At 39.3% G+C, this 27,632-nt stretch overlaps 1 protein-coding gene across 4 annotated transcripts in view; it reads left to right on the top strand.

The window, feature by feature from the left end:
* STARD13 (StAR related lipid transfer domain containing 13) overlaps positions 1-27,632 on the top strand; it is a 222,332-nt gene that overhangs the window by 158,422 nt on the left and 36,278 nt on the right. The window lies entirely within an intron of this gene.

Genomic DNA, 27,632 nt, shown 5'->3' with positions numbered 1-27,632 from the left:
TTAACCAAGAGTATTTTTACTAGTAAGGTGGCATTTTTTAAAAGAAATAATTTTTATTGTTAATTGTATTATATTATATTATCTTTTTCCCCAATTGAATTTTCTTGCATACTCATAGATCTTTGATTCTCTAATCATAGCTTTTGTTGTTTTTCCCCCCAGTTTTATTGAGATATAATTGACATACAGCACTGTATACGTTTAAAGTGTACAGCATAATGGTTAGACTTACATAATCATGAGATGTTTACCACAATAGGTTTAGTGAACATTCACCATCTCATATAGATACAACATTAAAGAAATAGAAAAATAAAATTTTCCTTGTGATGAGAACTCTTATGATTTACTCTCAACAGTGTTCAGATATGTGACACATACAGCAGTATAATTATCTTTATCATTTTGTACATTACATCTCTACTACTTATTTATCTTATAACTGGAAGTTTGTACCTTTTGATCACCTTCATCCAATCCCCCGTCCCCCCACCTCAGGTAGCCACAGATCTGATCTTTTTTCTGTAAGTTTGTTTGTTTTTGAAGTATAATTGACCTACAACTCTATGTTAGTTCCTGGTATATAACATAGTGATGCTATATTTCTATACATTTCAAAATGATCACACAGTAAGTTTGGTTGTCATCTGTCGCCATACAGAGATACTACATAATTATTGACTATATTCCCCATACTGTACATTTTATACCTGTGACTCATAATTCTGTAAATGAAGATTTGTACCCCTTAATCTCCCTTACTTATTTTTCTCCTCCCTCCACCCCCCTCCCATCTGGCCACCACCTATTTGTTTTCTGTATCTATGACTCTGTTTCTGTTTAGATATATTTGCTTATTTTGTTTTTTAGATTCCATATATAAGTGAAATCATCCCAGTTGAATTTTTAAATCTATATTTTCTTTAAGTCAAGGTGTTCTGTATATTTATAAAGCAAAATTCACTATTTTCAGTGTACAGTTCTTTGAGTTTTGATAAATGCCTACAATCATGTAACCACCACCACAACCAAGATATAGAACAGCTCCATCACCTAAAAAAACTCCCTGGTTCACCTTTGTCATCAACCTGCTCTCAACCCTTGGCAACCACTGATCTGGTTCTTGTACCCATAGTTTTGCCTTTTCCAGAATGCTATATAAGTGAAATCAAACAGTATGTAGCCTTTCGAGTCTGCCTTTGTTTCACTAATGCACCTAAGATTCATCCGTGTTGCGTGTATCAATCAATATAATTACTCAGTAGTATTCCGTTGTGTGGATATACTACAATTTGTCTATCCATTCACCAGATGAAGAACATTTGAGTTGTTGCCACTTTGGGTGGCTATAACACCCCTATACACATTCATATTCAAGTTTTTGTGTGTACATAAGTGTTCATTTCTTTTGGGTAACTTCCTAGGAATGAGATTGTGGGGTGCATATGATAAGTATATTTGAACTTTATCAGAGACCACCAAACATTTCCAAAGTGACCATACCATTTTGTATTACCACCAACGATGTATGAGAGTTCCAATTGCTCCACATCTTTGTTGGTACTTGGTGTTGTCAGTTTTTGTTTTGTTTTGTTTTTAACCATTCTAATAGGTGTCTAGTGTTTCTCATTGTGATTTAACTTTGTATGTCCTTAATGAGTAATGGCGTTGAGTGTCTTTTCATGTGCTTATTTGCCATTCATATATCTTCTCTAGTAAAGTGTCTGAGGTTTTTGCCTATTTTTAAAATTTGGTTGTTTGTTTTCTTATTGAGTTTTTATATTTTTTGCCAGTCTGTAGCTTATTTTTTCAATCTCTTAACGATGTCTTTCGCAGAACTTTTGAATTTTATTGGAGTGCAGTTTATCATTTTTTTTTCATGTTTTTAATGTCACACCTAAGAAATTTTGCCTAACGTAAGGTCACAACTATTTTCTCCTTTGTTTTTCTTCTGGAAATTTCAGTTTTATGTTTTATGTGTAAGTTGATGATCCATTTCAAGTTAATTTTTTAGAAGATAAAAAGTATGGCTCAAGATTCATTTTTTGCTTAGCAATATCCCATTGGTTGACCACCATGTTGAAAAGACTATACTTTCTTCATTGAATTGCCTTTGCACTTATATTGTAAATCAGTTGACCATATATGCATGAGTCTATTTCTGGACTCTCTGTTCTGTTCCATTTGTCTATGTGTCTATCCTTTCACAAATATGGCACTTGATTACTTAGCTTTGTGTATGTCTTGGAATCCAGTAGTGTGAGTCCTCCAACTTTGTTCTTCTTTGCCAGGATTGTTTTGGCTATTTTAGTTCCTCTGCCTTTCCATATAAATTTAAAAACAGCTTGTTGATATCAATGTTTAAACTCCTACCGGAGTATTGATTTGGATTGTGTTGACTCTATAGATCAGTTAGGGAAGAATTGATATCTTAACAGTAACAAGACTTCTGATTCATAAACATGGTACATGTCTCTGTTTAGGTCTCTTTTGATTTTTTTTTTTTTAACCCTAACTTGTAGTTTTCAGCATATGGGTAATACGCGTACTTGAAAGTACTTAAGAATTTCATGTTTCGTGGTGCTATTCTAAATAGTACTGTTTTTTATTGTTTCGGTCTCCAATTGTTCATTGCTAGTATTTTTTGTTGTTGTTGTTGTATATTGTTCATTTGCATCCTGCAGTCTTTCTACACTTACTCATTAGTTCTAGTAGCTTACGCGTAGACTTTTAAAATATAAATCAAGGATTACATTGTAAACCGAGAATGAAAATTTCATTCCATATTTTTAAATCAGGATTGTAGGAGCAAACCGCTTCTGATTGTGCAGTTCTATTCATTGGATGACATATATATCTGAGTGGGTAAAGCTTTGAATCTCAAACACATGGGTGGTAAAGCTTTATCTACTCCCTGCTGCATGTGATCTAAGGTGCCTTGACTAAGTTCTGGACTTTTCCATCCAAGTCGACTTTAAAAAAAAAAAAACTTTCAGCCATGATATAGATGAGCCAGTATAGAAATCATTTCAAGATAAAAAGTTCTGCATAATAAGGTAGTGTCAGCCAGAAAAATTAGGAAGCCTTCTCTTGTAGAACCCATGACCCATTTCTGATTCAGCCCATAGCAGGATTCATACAGACGTACCCAAAAGACAGTACCGCATAAACATGTGGGAATGCAACAACGCCAGACACCACAGTGCTCTTGATAAGGGCCCAGCTTGTGTAAAATTGGTTAGAGTGGCAGGAGGTTGTTATCATTGGAATAATTCTTAGGACGGCTATGTCTCCAAAAATATTATGAAATAAGAAAAGCATTTGGCTGGAGGTATGTGAGCTGGAATTCTCAGGGCACAGGAGCAGTGGGTAGAACAGGGGCCAAAGGAGTAGTCACAGCGGGGTGATCAAAAGAAACAGGCAGAGTAGGTAGGGCAGAGATGGAGGTAGCTTGGCTGAAGGGAACAGCCATGGAATTTCTTTGCCTTCCCTTATGAGTTCCTTCAAGACAAGATTTCCTGAAAGCAGGCTGAAGGAAGACTTCCAGCCTGAGGGCAGTGACAGCACTTTTAAAACTTTGAGATTGATGAGCAGTTAATTAGACACTCACCCACTCACATGGTGTATTATGATTAATGCCTGGAGAGCAATAAGGGGTTGTGATTTTATTCATTTTCTTCCTCGTGCACTGCAGACACAGTAATAGAGCTGGTCTCATGTTTTATTTTTAAAGCTTTGTGGGCTCTACATTTCTCATGCATATTTGAAATGCTGAGCTAATGCAGAATCCTAACGGGAATCATAGCCAGAGGGCACTTAGCTTCTGCCAGGTAGGCAAATGAAAACAAGAGAGCTGAAGGTCTCCTGTAAATGTTACCCACAAGAATTTTACTCACCTTTTTTTGTCTGGAAGTTTCTCTCCTGTGTGGACAGACAATTAATATCCTGGGTCCCGATTTACTCTTGGAGATTTGTTGAGCAGTGTTAACTTTTCATTGGCTTGAAAAAATAGATTGTACTAAGGATGTCCGTGGCTGGGAGGACCGATGCCTGGCTGGGCATATGTGGATGTGTGGCTCTCATGTTCAGGTCTCGGAAACCAGACAGGTTTGCTGTCTTTAGTGAAGGTGTGAACCTCCAGAATGGTGACCATGCCCCACCATTGCTTCTGCAACTCTGACAGCGCCAGTACACAGTAGCCGTCTGTAAATATTTGTTACTGCAACTCAGAACAGTGCAGTCTCTGTTACTTAGCAACCACAACTATAATTCTGTTTTTATGTGTTTTGATTGAATTTGTAATTGAAAAATAATTTCCCCTGTGAGTAATGAAAAGCTAATTGCAAGTCTAAGTACCTGGATGAAACTAACCATCTCAAAATGGAGGCATAGCCAAGGTATCACAATACCTTGCAAAGTTTGTCACCTTTAAGGCAAATTGCAGCAAATCAAAGCTCCTGAATGAGATTTTTAAGAAGTGGCATGTTCTATTAGCATTTTGGTTTGGGACATTTTCTCAGACTGCTAACATAGGGCCTTGATGCCCAAGATGATCTCTGAATTTCTAATTTAATGTTAGATCTGCCTAACTTATGTTGTTAATAAATAGTAACTAATCACAACATGTATAAGACAAGGGCATTCACCTTGTTCAGTACTGTTTTATGGAGATATGGAATTGATTAGGATTATAGTGCATCTGTCACTGCCCTTTGTATTTAAAAGGACAACTAACGACAATGGATTATAATGTGGGATGAGGGAGGGTAAGAAAGAATGCTGACAAAAGTGATTTTTACAGTTTACCTCTACACACAAAGGCACATATTTGATTTGAGTTATTTAAGTAATATTATGAATTTTAAATAATGGTAATCTATGAAAATGGATAATATACTTTAAATTTTCCCTTTAAGAATATCACAGAAAATGTACAATGTTATATATTGTGTTATGTCATATAATAATTTGTGACAATTACCTAGACTGAAACCATAGACAAATCATTGGGAGCAGGATATAGGTGGTTACATGATAATCATGGTCATTTTGAAATTCTGAATCTATAAATTAAATACAAATCCCAATAAGGGGTGATTTCATTTCTTTAGAGCACAAAGTGCTCACCAAGCATGACTCTAAGTCTTGTACAAATATTTACTCATTTAGTTCTCATAACAACCCTATAAGATAGGCTCTAACATCATTCCCATTTTACAGATGAGGAAACAGAGGCACAGAGGTATGAAATAACTTGTCGATTTACAGTTAGTAAATAGCACTGCTAGGATTCAAAGCCACACAGGCTGCTTCTGGAGTTTCCAAAGAGAGCTTAGGTCTTTTTGTGAAACACAATTTGGAGTGTTTTTCATGTCCTCCTTTAAAGGTAATTCTTCCCGAGATGTTATGTTGCCTTGTGATGTTCTGAATTTAACTTGTAAGTCCCAAGGTTAGAAATTCTCATTGCATTTGTGCCTTCATGGACCCCAACTGTAAAAAAATAATCATATTAAAGTAAGAGCTTAAAGCACACTTTGTTCTTTTGTGAAGTGTTTAGAACCGATTTACTGTTGGAGAGTAGCGGTACTTTGTCAACTGTTCCTTCAATTCATTTCATCAAGGCTGTCTCTTGAGGGCCTTACTTTACTATGGAGACAAATGAGACAGAATCCTCACCCTGAGATCTCAGGCTAATGCTGTGATTCTCAACCCGAGATGGGGCAGCAGTTTGCCCTGTCTCGAGGTCTGGGAACGTTTTTGCTTGTCACACCTGTGGTGATGCTACTGGCATCTAGTGGGTGGGGCCAGAGATGCTGCTAACCTCCCAAAATGCACACGGTAGCACCCCCCCACAAGGAATTATCTGTCCCCAAATGCCCACGGTGCCTAGGTTGAGAAATGAGTAATGATTTACTTGGACAAATGATGTAATCACTGTAAGTACAGGATAGCTAAGGGGGAAAGGGCTTCAGAGACAGTTTCCTGGGAAAATGACCCTAAAATGCCAGTAGGAATTACCCAGACAAGAACACATGAAATTTTGATGTGGTTATTTTCAACTTTCACTTTTGTTTTTATAATTAATTTAATGTGCAGGAAAGGCATCTTCATCCCCACCCCTACCTGCCACCACAAACCTCACCCCAAGGTAGCCTGTATAGAATGGGAGCAGCCATGGAGTACAGACAAGTACAGACATGGAAGGGTCAAACATAGGGGATTTCCCACATGAAAAACATTGATCTTTCTATATATTTTTTAACATCTTTATTGGGGTATAATTGCTTTATATTGTTGTGTTAGATTCTGCTGTATAACAAAGTGAATCAGCTATACATATACTTATATCCCCATATCCCCTCCCTCTTGCGTCTCCCTCCCACCCTCCCTACCCCACCCCTCTAGGTGGTCACAAAGCACCGAGCTGATCTCCCTGTGCTATGCGGCTGCTTCCCACTAGCTATCTATTTTACGTTTGATAGTGTATATATGTCCATGCCACTCTTTCACTTCGTCCCAGCTTACCCTTCCCCCTCCCCGTGTCCTTAAGTCCACTCTCTACGTCTGGATCTTTATTCCTAGCCTGCCCTAAGTTCTTCAAAGCATTTTTTTTTTTTTAGATTCCATATATATGTGTTAGCATATGGTATTTGTTTTTCTCTTTCTGACTTCACTCTGTATGACATACTCTAGGTCCATCCATCTCACTACAAATAACTCAATTTCATTTCTTTTTATGGCTGAGTAATACTCCATTGTATATATGTGCCACATCTTCTTTATCCATTCATCTGTCGTTGGACACTTAGGTTGCTTCAGTGTCCTGGCTATTGTAAATACTGCTGCAGTGAACATTGTGGTACATGCCTCTGAGTTACGGTTTTCTCAGGGTATATGCCTGGTAGTGGGATTGCTAGGTCATATGGTAGTTCTATTTTTAGTTTTTTAAGGAACCTCCTACTATTCTCCATAGTGGCTGTATCAATTTACATTCCCACCAACAGTGTAGGAGGGTTCCCTTTTCTCCACACTGTCTCCAGCATTTATTGTTTGTGGATTTTTTAATGATGGCCATTCTGACTGGTGTGAGGTGACACCTCATTGTAGTTTTCTGTTGCATTTCTCTAATGATTAGTGATGTTGAGCATCCTTTCATGTATTTGTTGGCAATCTGTATATCTTCTCTGGAGAAATGTCTATTTAGGTCTTCTGCCCATTTTTGGATTGGGTTGTTTGTTTTTTTGATATTGAGCTGAATCAGCTGCTTGTATATTTTGGAGATTAATCCTCTGTCACTTGCTTCATTTGCAAATATCTTCTCCCATTCTGAGGGTTGTCTTTTTGTCTTATTTCTGGTTTCTTTTGCTATGCAAAACTTTTAAGTTTCACTAGGTCCCATTTCTTTATTTTTGTTTTTATTTCTATTTCTCTAGGAAGTGGGTCAAAAAAGGTCTTGCTGTGATTTATGTCATAGAGTGTTCTGCCTATGTTTGCCTTTAAGAGTTTTATAGTGTCTGGCCTTACATTTAGGTCTTTAATGCATTTTGAGTTTATTTTTGTGTATGGTGTTAGGGAGTGTTCTAATTTCATTCTTCCACACGTAGTTGTCCAGTTTTCCCAGCACCACTTATTGAAGAGGCTGTCTTTTCTTCATTGTATATTCTTGCCTCCTTTATCGAAGATAAGGTGACCATGTGTACGTGGGTCTATCTCTGGGCTTTCTATCCTGCTCCATTGATCTAGATTTCTGTTTTTGTGCCAGTACCATACTGTCTTGATTACTACAGCTTTGTAGTATAGTCTGAAGTTAGGAAGCCTGATTCCTCCAGCTCCGTTTTTCTTTCTCAAGATCGCTTTAGCTATTTGGGACCTTTTGTATTTCCATACAAATTGTGAAACTTTTTCTTCTAGTTTTGTGAAAAATGCCATTGGTAGTTTGATAGGGATTGCAGTGAATCTGTAGATTGCTTAGGGTACTATAGTCATTTTCACAATGTTGATTCTTCCAATCCAAGAACATGGTATATCTCTCCGTCTGTTTGTATCATCTTAAATTACTTTCCTCAGTATCTTATAGTTTTCTTCATACAGGTTTTTTGTCTCCTTAGGTAGGATTATTCCTAGGAATTTTATTCTCTTTGTTGCAGTGGTACATGGGAGTGTTTCCTTAATTTCTCTTTCCGATTTTTCATCATTAGTGTATAGAAATGCAGCAGATTTCTATGCATTAATTTTGTATCCTTCTACTTTACCAAATTCATTGATTAGCTCTAGTAGTTTTCTGGTAGCATCTTTAGGATTCTCTATGTGTAGTATCATGCCATCTGCAAACAGTGACAGTTTTATTTCTTCTTTGCTGATTTGGATCCTTTTATTTCTTTTTTGTCTCTGATTACTGTGGCTAAAACTCCCAAAACTACATTGAATAATAGTGGTGAGGGTGGGAAACCTTGTCTTGTTCCTGATCTTAGTGGAAATAATTTCAGTTTTTCACTGTTGAGAACGATGTTGGCTGTGGGTTTGTCATATATGGCCTTTATTATGTTGAGGTAAGTTCCCTCTATGCCTACTTTCTGGAGAGTTTTAATCATAAATGGGTGTTAAATTTGGTTGAAACCTTTTTCTGCATCTATTGAGATGATCATATGGTTTTTATCCTTCAATTTGTTAATATGGTGTATCACATTGATTTGCATATATTGAAGAATCCTTGCATGTCTTGGATAAACCCCTTGATCATGGTGTATGATCCTTTTAATGTGCTGTTGGATTCTGTTTGCTAGTATTTTTTTGAGGGTTTTTGCATCTATGTTCATCAGTGATATTGGCCTGTAGTTTTCTTCTTTTGTGACATCTTTGTCTGGTTTTGTTATCAGGGTGATGGTGGCCTCGTAGAATGAGTTTGGGAGTGTTCCTCCCTATGCTATATTTTGGAAGAGTTTGAGAAGGATAGGTGTTACCTCTTCTCTAAATGTTTGATAGAATTCGCCTGTGAAGCCATCTGGTCCTGGGCTTTTGTTTGTTGGAAGATTTTTAATCACAGTTTCAATTTCATTACTTGTGATTGGTCTGTTTATATTTTCTATTTCTTCCTGGTTCAGTCTTGGAAGGTTGTACTTTTCTAAGAATTTGTCCATTTCTTCCAGGTTGTCCATTTTATTGGCATAGAGTTGCTTGTAGTAATCTCTAATGATCCTTTGTATTTCTGCAGTGTCAGTTGATACTTCCCCTTTTTCATTTCTAGTTCTGTTGATTTGAGTCTTCTCCCTTTTTTTCTTGATGAGTCTGGCTAATAGTTTATCAATTTGGTTTTTCTTCTCAAAGAACCAGCTTTAAGTTTTATTGATCTTTGCTATCATTTCCTTCATTTCTTTTTTATTTATTTCTGATCTGATCTTTGTGATTTCTTTCCATTGGCTAACTTTGTGTTTTTTTTGATCTTCTTTCTCTAATTGCTTTAGGTGTAAGGTTAGGTTGTTTGAGATTTTTTTGTTTCTTGAGGTAGGATTTTATTGCTATAGACTTCCCTCTTAGAACTGCTTTTGCTGCATCCCATAGGTTTCCATTGTCATTTGTTTCTAAGTATTTTTTGATTTCCTCTTTGATTCCTTCAGTGATCTCTTGGTTATTTAGTAGCGTATTCTTTAGCATCCCGGTGTTTGTATTTTTTACTGTTTTTTTTTCCTGTAATTGATATGTAGTCTCGTAGCATTGTGGTCGGAAAAGATACTTGATACAATTTCAATTTTCTTAAATTTACCGAGGCTTGACTTGTGACCCAAGATATGATATATCCTGGAGAATGTTCCATGAGCACTTGAGAAGAAAGTGTATTCTGTTGTTTTTGCATGGAATGTTCTATAAATATCAATTAATTCCATCTTGTGTAATGTGTCATTTAAAGCTTGTGTTTCTTTATTTTCATTTTGTTTGATCTTTCCATAGGTGAAAGTGGGGTGTTAAAGTCCCTTACTATGATTGTGTTACTGTCAATTTCCCCTTTTATGGCTGTCAGTATTTGCCTTATGTTGAGGTGCTCTTATGTTGGGTGCATAAATATTTACAGTTGTTATATCTTCTTCTTGGATTGATTCCTTGATCATTATGTAGTGTCCTTCTTTGTCTCTTATACTAGTCTTTATTTTAAAGTCTATTTTGTCTGATATGAGAATTGCTATTCCAGCTTTCTTTTGATTTCCATTTGCATGGAATATCTTTTTCCATCCCCTCACTTTCAGTCTTATGTGTCCCTAAGTCTGAAGTGGGTGTCTTGTAGACGGCATATGTATGGGTCTTGTTTTTGTATCCATTCAGCCAGTCTGTGTCTTTTGGTTGGAGCATTTAATCCATTTACATTTAACGTAATTATCGATATGTATGTTCCTTTTACATTTTCTTAATTGTTTTGCATTTTTTATTGTAGGTCTTATCCTTCTCTTGTGTTTCCTGTCTAGAGAAGTTCTTTTAGCATTTGTTGTAAAGCTGGTTTGGTGGTGCTGAATTCTCTTAGCTTTTTCTTGTCTGTAAAGGTTTTAATTTCTCCACTGAATCTCAGTGAGATCCTTGATGGGTAGAGGAATCTTGGTTTTAGGTCTTTCCCTTTCATCACTTTAAATATGTCCTGGCACTCCCTCTGGCTTGCATAGTTTCTGCTGAAAGATCAGCTGTTAACCTTATGGGGATTCCTTTATATGTTATTTGTTGCTTTTCTCTTGCTGCTTTCAATATTTTTTCTTTGTATTTAATTTTTGATAGCTTGATTAATATGTGTCTTCACATGTTTCTCCTTGGATTTATCCTGTGTGGGACTCTCTGTGCTTCCTCGATTTGATTGACTGTTTCCTTTCCCATATTAGGAAAGTTTTCAACTATAACCCCTTCAAATATTTTCTCAATCCCTTTTTTTTCTCTCTTCTTCTGGGACCCCTACAATTCGAATGTTGGTGTATTTAATGTTGTCCCAGAGGTCTCTGAGACTGTCCTCAGTTCTTTTCATCCTTTTTTCTTTATTCTGCTCTGCAGTAGTTATTTCCACTATTTTATCTTCCAGGTCACTTATCTATTCTTCTGCCTCAGTTATTCTGCTATTGATTCCTTCTAGAGAATTTTTAATTTCATTTATTGTGTTGTTCATCGTTTGTTTGCTCTTTAGTTCTTCTAGGTCCTTATTAAACATTTCTTATATTTTCTCCATTCTATTTCTAAGATTTTGGATCATCTTTACTATCATTACTCTGAACTCTTTTTCAGGTAGACTGCCTATTTCCTCCATTTGTTTGGTCTGTTGGGTTTTTACCTTTCTACTTCATCTGCTGCGTATTTCTCTTGTCTTCTCATTTTACTTATCTTACTGTGTTTGGGGTCTCCTTTTCTCAGGCTGCAGGTTCATAGTTCCCATTGTTTTTTTGTCTGCTCCCAGTGGGTAAGGTTGGTTCAGTGGGTTTTGTAGGCTTCCTGGTGGAGGGTGCTGGTACCTGTGCTCTGGTGGATGAGCCTGGATCTTGTCTTTCTGGTGGGCAGGACCACGTCCGGTGGTGTGTTTTGGGGTGTCTGTGAACTTATTACAATTTTAGGCAGCCTCTGTGCTAATGGGTGGGGTTGTGTTCCTGTCTTGCTAGTTGTTTGGCATAGGGTGTCCAGCACTGTAGCTTGCTGGTTGTTGAGTGGAGCTGGGTCTTAATGCTGAGATGGAGATCTCTGGGAGAGCTCTCGCTCATTGATATTATGTGGGGCCGGGACGTCTCTGGTGGTCCAATGTCTTGAACTCGGCTCTCCCACCTCAGAGGCTCAGGCCTGACAGCCAGCCGGAGCACCAAGACCCTGTCAGCCACATGGCTTTTGGGAAGTCTGAGGTCTTCTGACAGTGTTCAGTGGGTGTTCTGTAGGAGCTGTTCCACATGTAGATGTATCTTTGATGTATTTGTGGGGAGGAAAGTGATCTCCATGTCTTACTCCTCCGCCATCTTGAAGGTCCTCTCTCTTCATACCTCCTGTTGCTAGAGCATCCACATTTCATCAGGGCTGCCAGCCGGCAGATACCACCAGGCCATCCACTTCTTGGTCAGTAGCTCCCTGCACAGCTGGTACCCAGGGCCCAACTCTAGTGAGCCCCTGAAACCGCTGATCATGGGGCTTTCCTGATCTTTATAGTTTTTAATGGCCTCTTATGTAACCTTTTCCAACCAGCTACTTAAAATGACTTCAGGAAGAATACACAAGAAACTACAAAATAGGACAGCAGGGCAAAAGTAGGAGTTTATATTATTAATATTATTCACTTCTCTCTATATATTTTTTTAGATATTTGCATTGCATTCTTAAAAATATTAGCAATGTTTTTAAAAATGCCTTGCTTTGCCACATATATAATAGATTACCATGGCTACCATTTTGTGAGTGTTTAGTATATGTTGACTAGTATACTAAGCTCTTGACATTGATCTCGCTTAATTCTCACAAGAACCTATGAATAACCGGTGCTATTATTATTGCTGTTGTTGTTCAGAATTCAGGGGGACCAGACTTCTCCTGGTTTGAGCAGCTGGGTGGTAGTGACGCCCTTCCTTGAGTCAGGAAACAGCCGAGGAGGGAGGTGAGGGGAGTCCGGCCAGGGTCTGAGCGGGGAAGGAGTGATGAACTGAGGCGCCTGAGGGGCCAGTGCCAGTGGAAGTGTCCAGGTGCAGTTGGGTGTGTGGGTGTGGAGCTGGACAGGGGCCTCAGCTGGAGACAGAGATGTAAAGTCATCTGCATATGAAGGTATGAGGTCCCGAGAGTGGGACAGTAAGGAGAAGAAGACCAAGGCTGGTCGAGGGGGACCCCACGTCTATGGGGCAGGCAGAGGGAGGAGCGCGAGACACCCCTTAGCTCCAGAGAGTGAGTGCTTCGTACCATCCAGTTCTCCCCCTCCACCCTGGGCTGTTTTGCTTTCTTTCAGTTTTCTCAGAAATCTCTCATATGACCCTTGCTTCAACTTGGACTAATTCTCACTAGATAAATTTTATCTGGATTAGATGCAATCGTTGGGAACAGTTAAAAAGCTAAGGATACCTCATCTAACTTCTCTGATACAGGAATATGTGAATTTAAACTGTGCCTGAAATCCCCAAACTAAAGAAGCCCAAGAACACCTGGACTTTTGTTTATAGCTCTTTACTTTTGGACCACTGTGGCTGACGTCCTTTATCGATTTGCCAGAGGAACCTACACTCTTCACTGAAACCCTCATTATTAGAGTCTATTGCTTATTTAAAATTATTTTCTGGAGATGTAACGTATAGCATGGTGACTATAGTTAACAATACTGTGTCGCATATTTGAAAGTTGCTAAGAGAGTAGATCTTAAAAGTTCCCATCACAAGAAAAAAAAATTACTATGTGTGAAGATGGATGTTAACTAAACTTATTGTGGTGATCATTTCACAGTATATACAAACATCAAATCATTATGTCATACACCTTAAACTTATACAATGTCCTACATCAATTATTTCTCAATTGAAAATATATATTATACAAGTTACACAGTCCCACACGTACATCCTTTCCCCCTTAATCAACATCACATACTACTTCATTTTCTTTGCACAGTGAGATCAGTCCACGCTTAACCATTTCTCTCCCATGCCTCCACTGACATCCAGGGACAGTTTGTGGGGTTCCGGGCTGGAAGAGGGGCCAGCATTTGTGCTGCCGCAGGACCACTTGGTAGAAGAGCAGCCAGAGTAAGAAGCTCAGCAAAGGGGAGGCATGGCCTTCACTGGCTCAGCTGTGGCATGGTGACAGCCACTTGTGCACTTCTAATTACACTCTCCCCCCCACCCCAGACACCGTAGGGCCATCCTGCTGGATGGCCTGTGATATTTGAAAGGCCCCACGTTGGGTGAGTACATACCAGACAAGTGCATGTGGCATAGCTCTCCACCCTGCTCTGCAGAATCTGTTTTGTAAACTCCCAGACAGACGGGGAGCGTTTCCCAGGCCCCGCAGAGGAGGAGCTGCTGCTCCCGGAGGTGCTGGCCTCTGATCCCCGGAACAGGTGACTGGTTTCTGACCATCTTGGAGGACCACACCCGGAACACTCCTAAAGAGACGGGGCTAGAGACCTTTAGCCTCTGACACTTGAGCGGAGGGTGAGAAGTTCAGGCTGCAGCTTTAATCAGAATCAGATGAACCCGTACCCCTGCTTGTTATTCCCCTTGAGGCTTTGGCAGGAATATTAGAAAAATATCACAGGAAACTGACCATTAAGTCAGCATGGGAGACCTCATGACCAATCTAAAGTTGGCAGTTGAAATGTAAAATACAAACCTAAGGTACGAAGAAGGAAAGGGCCCCATTGCTGTCATCTATGCGTCAAGTGCAGAGGGCCCCTCTGTGTCTCCCCAGGCTCTGTCACAGTGGCCGAGGGGGCACTTTGCTCAGACAGGGCCCAGACCACCCTCCCTGTCTCCCACTGGTCCCCACACAGCGCACTCCCTGCTCACGAGTCCCCAGCCCTCCCAGCAAGCACACTGCCTGCCTTTCCCTCATTCTCCTGCTGGCCCCTGGGCTCTGCCCTCCCAGGCGTCCCCTCCTTGCTCGGGGCAGTCTGGACACAGCTCACTTCACGCTGACCCTGGCCTCACTCCCTCTGGGCGTGGTAAGCTGGGGAGGCGAGGACTCCCTCGCAGTTCCAAAGTGCTCGCCGGTAGGAACCGTGTCTTGTCCGGTGGTACATGGTGGGCGCCTGGTGCTCCGTGGCCCTGTGCCGGGCAGGAATTCAATAACTGTTTGTTAAATGGAACTGGCACCTGGCAGAAAATAACCTGTCAGTTCACGAATTATTTTACTGCTTCTACCTGTGCGAGAATGTTGTGTGGTGATAAATTATTCATTTTCTCTTCAAAATACCCCAAATCTCTCTGCTGCTGAGCTACACTTCTTCTTGGGGATCTTTCACTGCTCAGCCCTCTACTCAGGCTTCTCTGAAACTGCCCACGATGACTGCTGAACCCAAAAGGCATATTTTAGGTTTTGTATCACTTACTCTTTCTTAACTATTTGATACAAATAACTCACTGCACCCCCCACCCGCCCGTCTGTAATGCTCGTTCTGTGGCTTCCGTCTCTGGCTACACCTTCCCCAGCCCAGGTCCTCCTCTACCCGGGCCTTGAGCGCAGGAGTTTCCAGGGTTCTGAATTCTCCCTGGATAATTAGTTTAATTATTATGTCTCCTCTGTGTGTATCATCTACATGCCGATCATTCCCAAGTAGGTCTGGATGTCGCAAGGTGCCCCAAAATTGAACGCATCACAATGTAAGCTTGTTATCTTCTCCATGTCCCAGCTCCCAGTACCTCCCTATTTCACTGTTTTCTATGTTTAAAGGCACAGTGACCGAAGCCTGAAATGCAGAGTCATCCTCTCTTTCTCCCTGGCCCCCAAGCTTCTACATCACTGGCCCAGTCTTCAGCTGCTGTCACTTCCTTTCTGCTCTTCTTTGCCGTCTCTCACCTAAACTATTGTAACCATCTTCTACCCGCCCTTCCTCAGCTCAGTGTCCGTCCTGCCCCCAGGTGTGTTTCTGACATGCAATGGAATTACATCATTCTCCTAATACCCTTCAAGACCCTCACCCCCAGCCCCCATTGCCGCAGATTGCTCCTAACATCTTCATCTGGGCCCTTCATGATCTGGGCCCTGCTCATCCCACCAGTGATTCCCACTCACATCCTTGCGGTTCCTAGATTAAAGCATGCCATTTAATGACCGCTGGCTTCGCCTGCCGTTCTTTTAACCTAGGTGGCAAATTGCTATTAGTCCTTCATAGCCTTGCTGAAACGTTGCCTCTTCTGGGACGTTTTGTCCTTATGTGTTCAGAAAGTGAATTGCTTCTTCTCTTATTCATCATATTTACATCCCACATGGGACGGGGAGATCCCCGAGGACAGGGACCACATCTTGCTCACCTCTGCAGTACCAGCCGCTCAATCTGTTCCTGGTACATGGTGCCCAGTGTCAGATGAACATATCTCGGCTTCTCTTCTTGTTGACTTTCCCACCAGAGCCTCACGTTTCACTTTTAAAATGAGACTTTTGACTATTTCTCCTTTACTAATGTATTAACCGTTCTAAAGTCTCCTGAAGAAAAGAGTAAAAATTAACAGGTTCTGGGAGCAGTGGACATTGTGGACATGACTTCTGAAAAGGTCAAACTGCTTTGCTTACCTTAACACGTAAATCCAGTTTGTCCAGAGCACAAACTGGACAGCTTCGTCACGTGTCATGGGTTTCCTCTTTCCGTGGAATAGGTGGACGGGGGAAGGAAACTACCATTTATTGACTAGCCTATTGACTAGGTCCATGGCACAGGCTGTCATTTCCCAGGCCCTCCTAGATTTTCCCTGAGTAGGCAGGAGCAGAGAAATCTCTGGACAAGAAGTCCAGCTCTCTAGATGATGCATGGTTCCCTTGAGCAAGTGTTTCTCTCAGAGCCTTAGTCTGCTCATTTGAAAATAAAAGGGTCAGGCCAAGTGGTCCCTAGAGCCTGCCAAGTTCTAATGTTTCCTTAGCAAACATTTACCAAGTGGATTCTCTCTGAGCCAGCGCCTGTGCTGGGCGTTAGAGATGCAAATAAGGTGCAGCTCTCAGCCTGTCACATTCAGTGGAGGAGAATAATTCTTTTATTCTGACTATGCAAGGTCTATTGTGACTATTTAAAGTCAATCACTGATTGGACCTATGTAGAAAAAGTATGTTCAGTTAAAAAAGAAAAACCTACAGAGACAATCATGTATAAAATTACCTGCTAGGGCTTATGCGGATTAGAAGAATAAATTATGGTTCCTGCCTCAAAAGAGGCTCTAATCCAGTGGAAAGACACACCGTTCATGCAGCAAAGAAAATACGTTTTATAATCAAAATTGTTATTCATGCAGGAGTAGCTTTCCAGGCCACCAGTGTTAGACCAACTCAGATTATCTGAAGCGTTTTATATTACTTTATATAAGGTATCATTAAGTTAGAGGGAAACAGATACTGATGCTAAATATTTGTCCTAAATGCAGACTGGCTGCAATCGCAGCAGAACTTCACAGTGGTTTTGATAAAGTGCTGTGAACACTTCTGTTATATGACATGTTCTTTTACCTGAAGCAGCCAGTCCTTAAAGAGGCATTTCCATCTCTCCCCGGTGTGTTTCATCCATTTTGTATTCTCGGAGAGTCTAGCCATTGTTTACTTTACCTTATGCAAGATAAATACAGACTGATGCTATACCGTGCTAGGAATGTCTACCTAGTTTCAGACCACCATAAAGAGTGCTTTCTCTCTTTTTCTTTTTTTCCCATCTTAAAAAATCAGCTGGTTTTTTTTCAGCTTTATTGAGGTATAATTGACAAAATTATAAGATGTTTAAAGTATACATGTTGATTTGATAAATGTATACACTGTGAAAGGAGGAGGTGAATGGTTATGTGTATGATACTTGAAATTGTATCCAGAAATTCTAAGATGTCTTTTCTTTTATAAGCCCATTTATTTGTTTGTTTATTTATTTATTTTATTATTTATTATTATTTTTTTGGCTGCATTGGGTCTTAGTTGTGGCACATGGGCTCTTCCTTGAGGCATGCGGGGTCTTCCTTGTGGCACACGGGCTTCTCTCTAGTTGTGGCTTGCGGGTTTTCTCTTCTCTAATTATGGTGCATGGGCTCCAGAGCTCGTGGGCTCTGTAGTTTGCTGCACGCAGGCTCTCTAGTTGAGGCGCACGAGCTTAGTAGTTGTGACACGTGGGCTTAGTTGCCCCGCAACATGTGGGGTCTTAGTTCCCTGACCAGGGATCGAACCCACGTCCCCTGCATTGGAAGGAGGATTCTTTACCACTGGACCACCAGGGAAGTCCCGCTAACATGTCTTTAATGATGACAATTTTGTAGATTGTATTGAGAACTAATAAGCAAGTAGAATCAGAACAAAAGAAATGTACATCACTTTACATCAGTAATTTCAAAGTCCAAGGAATAAAATGATTTTTAAATGAATAAAACAAAGACTACATTTTTTAAAAATAGACGTTATTTTTAGAGCAGTTTTAGGTTCACAGGAAAATTAAGCACAAAGTATGGAGAGTTCTCCTATACCACCTGTACCCACACATGCACAGCCTCTTCCACAATTAACATCCCCACCAGAGTGGCACATTACAACTGGTGAACCTGCATGCATTGACATATCATTATCACCCAAAGTCTGTAGTTGGTATTAGGCTTCTCTCTTGGTCTTGTACATTCTGTGGGTTTTGACAAATGTATAATGTCACGTATCCACCATTAGAGTATCATGAGAATATTTCACTGCCCTAAAGATCTCTATGCTCTGTCTACTCATCCCTATCATCCCTCCCTCACTCCTAATACATAGCAACCACTGATCTTCTTACTGGCTTTGCCTCTTCCAGAACGTCATACAGTTGGAATCATATAGTATGGAGCCTTTCAGATTGGCTTCTTCCGTTTAGTAATATGCATTTAAGGTCCCTTTATGTCTTTTTATGGCTTGATGGCTCATTTCTTTAGCACTGAATAATACTCCATTGTCTGGATGGACCACAGTTTATTTTTCCATTCGCCTACTGAAGAACAGCTTGGTCACTTCCAAGCTGTTGGCACTTCCAGTTGCCAGTTTTGGCAGTTATGAATAAAGCTGCTATAAACATTCCTGTGCAATGTCACCTCACACCCATTGATACTGTGGACATGTTGGCTTCAAAAGTTTTGTCACATTGGTTTATATTTTGAGTACATATGTCTTTTAGAAATATAATATTTGTCTTTATGGCTTAAAAAAAATTCCCGTGCAAGTTTATGTGTGCAATAACTTTTCAACTCTTTGCATAAGTACCTAGGAGTGCAAACTACTGGAACGTATACTAAGAGTACGTTTAGTTTTATAAAAAACTGCCAAAGTGTCTTTGAAAGGGGCTGTACCATTTTGCATTCCCAGCAGCAATGAATGAGAGTTTCTGTTGTTCCTCATCCTAGCCAGAATTTGGTAATACCAGTGTTTTAGAATTTTGTCGTTCTAGTAGGTGTGTAGTGGTATCTCATGGTTGTTTTAATTTGCAATTTTCTAATGATATATGATATACAGCATCTTTTCAGATGCTTATTTGCCATCAGTGTATCTTCTTTGGGTGAGGTATCTGTTCAGATTTTTGGTCTCTTTTTTTAATTGGATTGTTTATTTTATTATTTTGAGTTTTAAGAGTTCTTCGTATGTTTTAGATGACAGTCCTTTATCAGATATGATTTTTACAAATATTTTCTCTAAGCCTATGGCATAGCTTCTCATATACTTGACAGTTTCTTTCACAGAGAAGAAGTTTTTAATTTTAATGAAGTCCAGTTTATCAAGTATTTATTTCATAGATCGTGACTTTGATCTTGTACCTAGAAAGTCATCACTAAACCTAAGGTCATACAGATATTCTCCTATGTTATCTTCTAGGGGTGTGACAGTTTTGTGCTTTCATTTAGGTCTGTGATCCATTTTGAGTTAACTTTTGTGAAGAGTATAAGATCTATGTCTAGACTGACTTTTTTTTGCATGTGGATATATAGTTCTTTCAACATTGTTGAAAACCTGTCTCCATTGTATTGCCTTTACTCCTTTGTCAGAGATCAGTTGGCTATATTTGTGTGGGTCTATTTCTGGGCTCTCTGTTCTGTTCCATTATTCTGTTCATCTCTTCTTTCACCAATATCATACTGTCTTGATTACTATAGCTTTACGGTAAGTCTGGAAATTGAATAGTGTCAATTCTCCAACTTTATTCTTCTGCTTCAAGACTGTGTTGGCTATTCTGGGTCTTTTGCCTCTCCATATAAACTTTAGAATCAGTGTGTTGTCTTATAATTTTCTGTTTAAAACTGGACATTGTAAACATTATAAATGAGGCAACTCTCAAAATCAGATCCCCTCCTCCCCAAAGTTTGTTGTTATTGTTGCTGTTTGTTTAGCGACATTCTTCAACTAATTATGTAAAGTCTGAATCCTTCGTATGACCATGGAAGTCTGTACTCAGTTAGCTTAGTGGTCTGCAGATGATTGGACAGAGATTTCCTTAAATGTCTTGAACCAGTATGTCTGCTGGCCTTTGCCAAGGGACAGTTAGTGCATACTGGGCTATGGTTTCAGTGCTCCAGCAGGAATTTGGTAACTCTGTCTCAGGCTTTATTTCCTGCTTGTGCAGATCATCAAGGTCAGCCAGAGGAGAGAAATTAGACCTTCTCAGGTCATTCCTAGGTATGCACACAGTTCTGCACGTGTGCTTGGGCTTCTAGATTCCTAAGAATATGTCAGAACTTTTCTTAGTCCCTGTGGGTATCTCATTTCCCCAGCTATTCCTTTCATTCCTTTTGGTCCACATCTTGTTTGGTTCAACTGTTATCACCACTTCAGGCAGCTATGGTGTTAAATAATTGCCACTGATTGTTTTTGTCAAACACCCTGGGAAAAAGCTTTTCTCAGTGATGAGCTCAGTGTCAGGTTAAATAAAGATAAGCCCTGTGAATGGGGGCATTCAGTGAATTGCCAGACAGCTCAAATAATGAAAATTCTTTAAAAATGGACCTTTGGGGAAGGTCAAACCCATTCTGCCCTCTCCAGTGGCTGCCAGGCTGCTGGTTTTCACAACTCCTCTGATTGTGATGCCTGTCGGCTTTTCATAGCTCCTGCAGAGAGCTGAGGAAAAAAGGGCACGTTCAGGTGCCACAGAGCTCACTGTTCTTACATAGATTCAGTAATTTTTCTTACATAGGCACTAGTTGAATTGTTGCAAGCTTTTATTAATTTCCAGATTTTCCTAAAAAGTTATTTTGACCATTTTTGCCAGTATTTTTGTTATTTTTATGGAAGAGCAGGATTTTGGAGATCTTTACTCCACCATTCCCACTGGTGTTACCCACTTGCATTATTTTTATTCAGCTTTTCTGAAGTATAACTTATGTTCAAAAAAATTCACCAACTTAAAGAATACAACTGGATGCGTTTTGTCAAATATATATGGTTACGTTATGTAACTATCACCACAGTCATGGTATGGAGCATTTCCATTGCCACACTGGCAACCGCTGAGCTGTTTTCTGTCACTACACCTTTACCGTTTGTACATTTTTTATAGATGCAATCATATAGTGTCCCCACTTTGTATCTGGCTTCTTTCAATCTGCACAGTGCCTCTGAGGTTCATCCACGTTGCTGTGTGTATTAGGAGTTAGTGCCTCTGTATTGTTGAGTACTTCATTGTATGGATATACAACAATTTTTTATCCATTTGCCTGTTGATGGACATTTGGATTATTGCCACTTTTTGCCTATTTTGTGAATAAAGCTGCTACAGACATTCAAGTACCTGTCTTTATATGGATGTATGATTTATTTTATCTTGGATAAATAACTAAGAGTGCAATTGTTGGGTCAGATGCTAAAAACATGTTTAATTTTATAAGAAGTTGCCGAGCTGTTTTCCAAAGAGGCCGTACCCCTTTGGAAGTTTCAGTGGTTCTATATTCTTGTAAAACTTAGTGTTGTAAGTATTTTTAATTTAGAGATTCTAGTGTGTGTATGGTGGTGTCTCATTATGATTTTAGTTTGTATTTCTCCAATGACGAATGATGTTGAGCATCTTTTCATTTACTTATTTGCCATTTGTATATCTTCTTTTAGAAGTGTCTGTTCAAATATATTGCCCACTTTTTAAATCAGGTTTTGTGACTTACAGAATTTAAGTCACTATCTCTATGTCTCTATGTATTCTAGATAGTTAAATGTTAGAGTCTCTAGCTATAAAAAATAATAAATAAACTTCCTATGTGTGTCAGAAAGTATAAAGCATATTCAAGTATGTGGTATGTAAAGCATGAACCATTTGATGACTTTTGTAAGTGCAGTAGGTAAAAATCTTTTGTGTAGAATAAAATAGTTTGTGTTTCCAAACCATAATGGAATAACAAGTTTGTTAGATAAGTAAATTTTATAAATAACAGAGAATCCTTCCTAAACAAACCTATTACAGAGCTGCCAATGAGAAACATCAACTTATTTAGGTATATATCAGAACTTCCAAGTGAGGAGATATATATATATATGCCTTGACCAATGTACAGTTGACTCTTGAACAATGCAAGGGCTAGGGTTGCTGACCCCCCACTAAGTCAAAATTCACATTTAACTTTTGGTTCCCTAAAATTTTAACTAATAGCCTACTGTTGATCAGAAGCCTTATCAATAACATAAACAGTCAATTAACACATATTTTGTATATGTGTTATATATTGTATTCTTACAATAGAGTAAGCTAGACAAAAGAAAATGTTATTAAGAAAATCATAAGAAGGAGAAAGTACATTTACAGTGCTGTACTGTATTTTTCGACACTGTAAGTCCATGTCGTCTGCTTACAAGACGTGTGTTGGTACCTACATGAATATTGGTTTATATGATACAAAACATTGCAGATGTTATACATGTTACTAACACATCAAAAATGAAAAGATAATGTGAAAAAGAAATTCATATTTATTTAGAGGTATAACGATTCACGTGTTAACAAAGAAGCAGCAATATGATTGCCTTATGGTAGCCTAGTTTAATTGACAGGATTGCTTCACGGTAGCTTAGCCTACACACTAATGAATGAATCATTAAAAAATTTTTATGGCATAAGTACTGCATCTATATTCATAGTCCAGTACTGGAAACATTGTTACTTTTTTTAAAAACCACTTCCTTGTGATGATAGACTGATATGCAATTTCTCCAATTATGAGAAAGAGGCATATTGTATGGTAATGTGATTTTTTGAAAGCAAAGTTATAAAACAGCAAGAAAACTAATACATTGCTGATTTTATATTAAATATCACCTTGTGCCTATGTAAGGATAGACTAGTATCTACATGTATTTTATGCATTCATGACATACCTTTTTCTCAATTTTTTCGATATTTCTAGGCTAAGGAGTTCATCTCCAAGTTTTTTCAAAATGTTGCAGATCTCAAAATATTTTCCAATATATTTATTGAAAAAAAAAGGTGTGTGTGTGAGTGGACCCACACAATTCAAACCTATATTGTTCAAAGGTCAACAGTATATAATGCATTTAACATACCACTCTTAGCTCTTAGGTAGAGACGTTAATACATGTGGAACTGGCCAAAAAAAACAGGCTGTCAGTTATAGGAGCAAAGGCCAAGAACCTGCAGAAGCCAGCTTCAGACTAGATGGTCAGCTTCTAATCCATAACTGCCTATCATATTTGACACTAATGAATGTCTAGTGAGTGGGTAAACTGGAGATGGCTGAAAATGAATATAGTCATCAAATAATTTTAAGTAAATAAGTGACATGATAAAAAGTTGAGAAATAGAACTGGTTTCAATGTGAAGCATTAGTGAAACCAATTTAAAAGGCTGTTGCCTGACTCTAAGAAAAAGATGAGAAGGGACTGAGCGGGACCAAGGAGAGGCAAGATTTCAAAGATATCATGGAGGTATAATTGATAGGACTTGACGCTCAAATGAATGTAGACCTTGAAGAAGAAGGGTCTCAAGTTGACTCCATTTTCTGGTTTGGGTGGCTTAGTGGTGATGCTCTTAATCAAGACAAGACTTTAAATAGGAAAAACAGGTTTTGAAGAGAATGCAGCAAGTTCAGTTTTAATAGGTGTGTTGGAAGGGCCAGGAGGACCCCACGGATGGATGAGACTAGTGAGTAGTTGGGAATGTAGCTCTGGAGCTCAGGTGAGATGCCCACGCTAGAGAAAGAGGATGGGCATCATCAGAGTCTAGTTTATTTTAAGATGAGATATCTCATTATGCTCATGCAGAGTAAAAAGAACAAGAACCCCAGTCTGAATTCTAAAAAATATCAATAGTTAAGGTGCAAGTATTGCTTGGTGACAGGAAGGAGATAGTGTTTAGAGAGATGAGAGAATTCATCACCATGAATGCCGAAGACCAGAAGAGTTTCAAGGAAGGTGAGCGCCAATTAGGCCCATTGCTACAAATAGGTCTTTGCTAGAAAGAGACTATGGAATTTGGTGATTAAAAACTCATTGGTCACAACTGGAAAGAGCCCAATGTCCATGGGGTAAACCCATGGACACTTCAAACCATATCTTCATACCATAGAATACTACTCAGTAGTTAAAAGGAATGATTATTGCTATACACAACACAAATTAATGTCAAAAACATTGTGATGAGTGAAAAAAGCCAGACACACACAGAATACATACTGTATGATCCCATTTATATGATGATTGGGAGTGGCGGGAGGGGATGTGGTGGTAGGGAAAACTGACAGTAAAGGAGCACAGGAGGACCTTCTGATGTCAAGAAATGTTCTTTATCTTGTTCGAGGGTAGTTACAATTGCCAAAACTCATTGAACTGAAAACTTAAGATCTATGTACAACCAGAATACAAAAAAAAAGTCATTGGTCAAAGATGGGAGGCTTTGCAACTGAATTTGCTGCTTCTAAATTTCCACTAATTTACAGAGAGATATTCCTTTATGAAAGCAAATGTCCACACAGAGAGAGAGAAATCACAGTTACCAAATTTTCAAAGCAGAAAAACAAAAATATATGGTAGAGGATTTGACAAGCCCAAGAAACAAAATCTAAATGGTCAGTGGACAAAGTCATAGGTCAGTGGACAAAGTCATAAAATAACTCAATTTTCACTACAGAAATCCTAAAAATCCGAAATGTGAAGTGAGATTGAAGGTGAGTCAAAAACAAGAGGGTTGGGACTTCCCTGATGGCGCACTGATTAAGAATCTGCCTGCCAGTGCAGGGGACACGGGTTCGAGCCCTGGTCCGGGAAGATCCCACACGCCGCAGAGCAACTAAGCCCGTGTGCCACAACTACTGAGCCTGCGCTCTAGAGCCTGTAAGCCACAACTACTGAGCCCAGGTGCTGCAACTACTGAAGCCCGCATGCTTAGAGCCCGTGCTGCACAACAGGAGAAGCCACCACAGTGAGAAGCCCACGCACCACAATGAAGAGTGGCCCCGCTCCCCGCAACTAGAGAAAGCACGCACGCAGCAACGAAGACCCAACGCAGCCAAAAATAAAAATAAAATAAAATTTTAAAAACTTATACAAAAAAAAGAAGAGGGTTGTTTGAAATTCTATTTTATTTTTAAAAATATTTATTTATTTATTATTTATTTTTGGCTGCACCAGGTCTTAGTTGTGGCTCACAGAATCTTCGTTGCAGCATGCAGGATCTTCTGTTGCGGCCTGCCAACTCTTAGTTGTGGCATGAGGGCTCTTAGTTACAGCATGCAGACTTCTTAGTTGTGGCGATTCTTAGTTGTGACATGCGGACTTTTAGTTGTGGCATGCATGTGGGATCTAGTTTCCTGACCAGGGATCGAACCCAGGCCCCCTGCTTTGGGAGTGTGGAGTCTTACCCACTGAACCACCAGGGAAGTGTTGAAATTCTATTTTAAAGTAGGTAGAGCCGTTGATCCACTCCGCAAGCTAAATCTTGCTGACTTCTCTCCCTAACCATCAGCACAAGACTGGAAGTTTATTCTCTGGAGAGGCTGGACCGAGGGACATCAGACACTGCTGAAAATGGAATACTCTATTGAAAATGGGGGCTCCATTGACAGTCTACCTATATTCCAAATATTGAGATCCCCAGGCCTCTTTTGTAACTCAGCTCCAGAGCACTGGAAAACACACTCAAGAAGAATCTGAGTTCTGAGAAATCTAATCAGCCCATGATTTAAAAAGAAAAAATATATATAGCAACCCCAACTAGAACAGGTCAGAAGGCTCTGAGAAAGACATCTCCAAGGAAATTAGATAGACTGATATATTTTAACACATTTAGATAATTAGGGAAGTGTCTGAGTTTGAATTTAAGGATAAGTACACAGAAAACTGAGGAAACAAATAAGATGCTTATTAACTCCTGGGATAATGAAAAGTTTAGAATGAAAGGAAAAGTAATCAGAGCATGATATACATGTGAATAGCATTTACATGGTCATAAGAAAATAAACACTAAATATTGATTTATCAAAAAATTACAAAATTATGACAACTATATAAGAGGCAAAGGGTACAAATGTGCATGTAGGAGGATGAGGGGGGAATGCATAGTAAAAAAAACTTTATCTTTCATAGAACAACGTCAATAGATAATGGCTTAAACTGAAAAATGAAGAAGTAACAGCACATACATGTTGCTGGAAGTAAACACCAAAAGAAACACTTTAAAAAGTTGCCTCCAAAGACTGGTAAATGGAAAAGGACATGAGGGGTAATGTTTGACTCCTTAAACCATATGCTATAATTTAAAAAAAAATCAAATAAAACAAAATAATAAAGGCATTTGCAAAGAGAATTTCATGAAATTAGATTACAGTGGGTTGAAGAGTGAATGAAAATTAAGGATGTTCTCAGCAAACTGAATAATATAAGGAAGGGGATGTCAGGATGGTGAGTAGAGTTGCTTGATGGAAAGATAAGATTGAAGGAAAATTGGTAGTTTGCTTGATTATGGTTATTTATGTTGCTAACTAATTGGTTAGTCAGTTTGTTAATGACAGGGATGAGCTTAGAGAAAAAAACAGTGAAGAGTCTGCTGAGGTGAGAGGGAATAAATGAGGTGTCAAAGTCCCAAATGAAGTGGTGGATGTTGAAATCAGACACATGATAAAGTGTTAGCTTTGAAAAAGAATAGGAGCATCTCTTTTCTATGATGAAGGAAAGAATTGTTAAAAGAATTAGTGACTTAAGCTGTATTTTCTCACTGGCAGTCGTGGCTAAGTCATCTGTTGAGGGATTCAGATAGTTTTCATTCTCTGAGAATGGATGCTGACCAGAGACCAAAAATGAAATAAATGCTGGGTAGCAATTTGATGAGCCCAGCTGAGGGAGAATTTCAAAATGTATATATTAGTCAGCACGGGCTGCCATAACAAAATACCACAGACTGGGTGTCTTAAACAACAGAGGTTTATTTTCTCACAGTTCTGGAGGCTGGAAAGTCCAAGATCAAGGTGCCAACAGGGTTTGGTTCCTAGTAAGGACTTTCCTCCTGGCTTGCAGACAGCCACCTTCTTGCCCTGTCCTCCCGTGGCGGATTGAGAGAGAGGGAGGGAGCGCTCTGGTGTCTCTTCCTTTACAGACGTTAATCTTGTTGGATCAGGGCTCCACCCTATGACTTCATTTAACCTTTATTACTTCTTACTCCAAATACAATCACATTGCGATTTAGGGCTTCAGTGTATGAGTTTGAGGAGGACACAGTTCAGTCCATGGCATGTGTAATTCAGCACTATTACACAAGAGCAGAAGAGAAGACAGATGGTTGAGTTGATCCAAATTTGGGGAATTAGTAGGATAGACTGGATGGAAGGTCAAGGTGGCAGACGAATTGAGGGACTGGTGAAAGTATGACTAAAACTAAGTGCTCACAGCTTCCAAGAATAGTGGAAAGAGAAGCCAGGAAAGGGAAGGGGCAGGGATTGGTAGGCTTCATGGAAGGTCCTCTCAGGTCTGGAGGCTGGAGAACAAATGGGAACTCTTTTACTGTGTACCTTCTCTGGGTACAGTCCTTTCTTCGGACA

Source organism: Lagenorhynchus albirostris, chromosome 18, assembly GCF_949774975.1.
Source record: "Lagenorhynchus albirostris chromosome 18, mLagAlb1.1, whole genome shotgun sequence".
NCBI classification, from domain to species: Eukaryota; Metazoa; Chordata; class Mammalia; order Artiodactyla; family Delphinidae; genus Lagenorhynchus; species Lagenorhynchus albirostris.
Note: the sequence above shows the minus strand (reverse complement) of the source record. Positions and strands in the feature narration are given on the sequence as shown.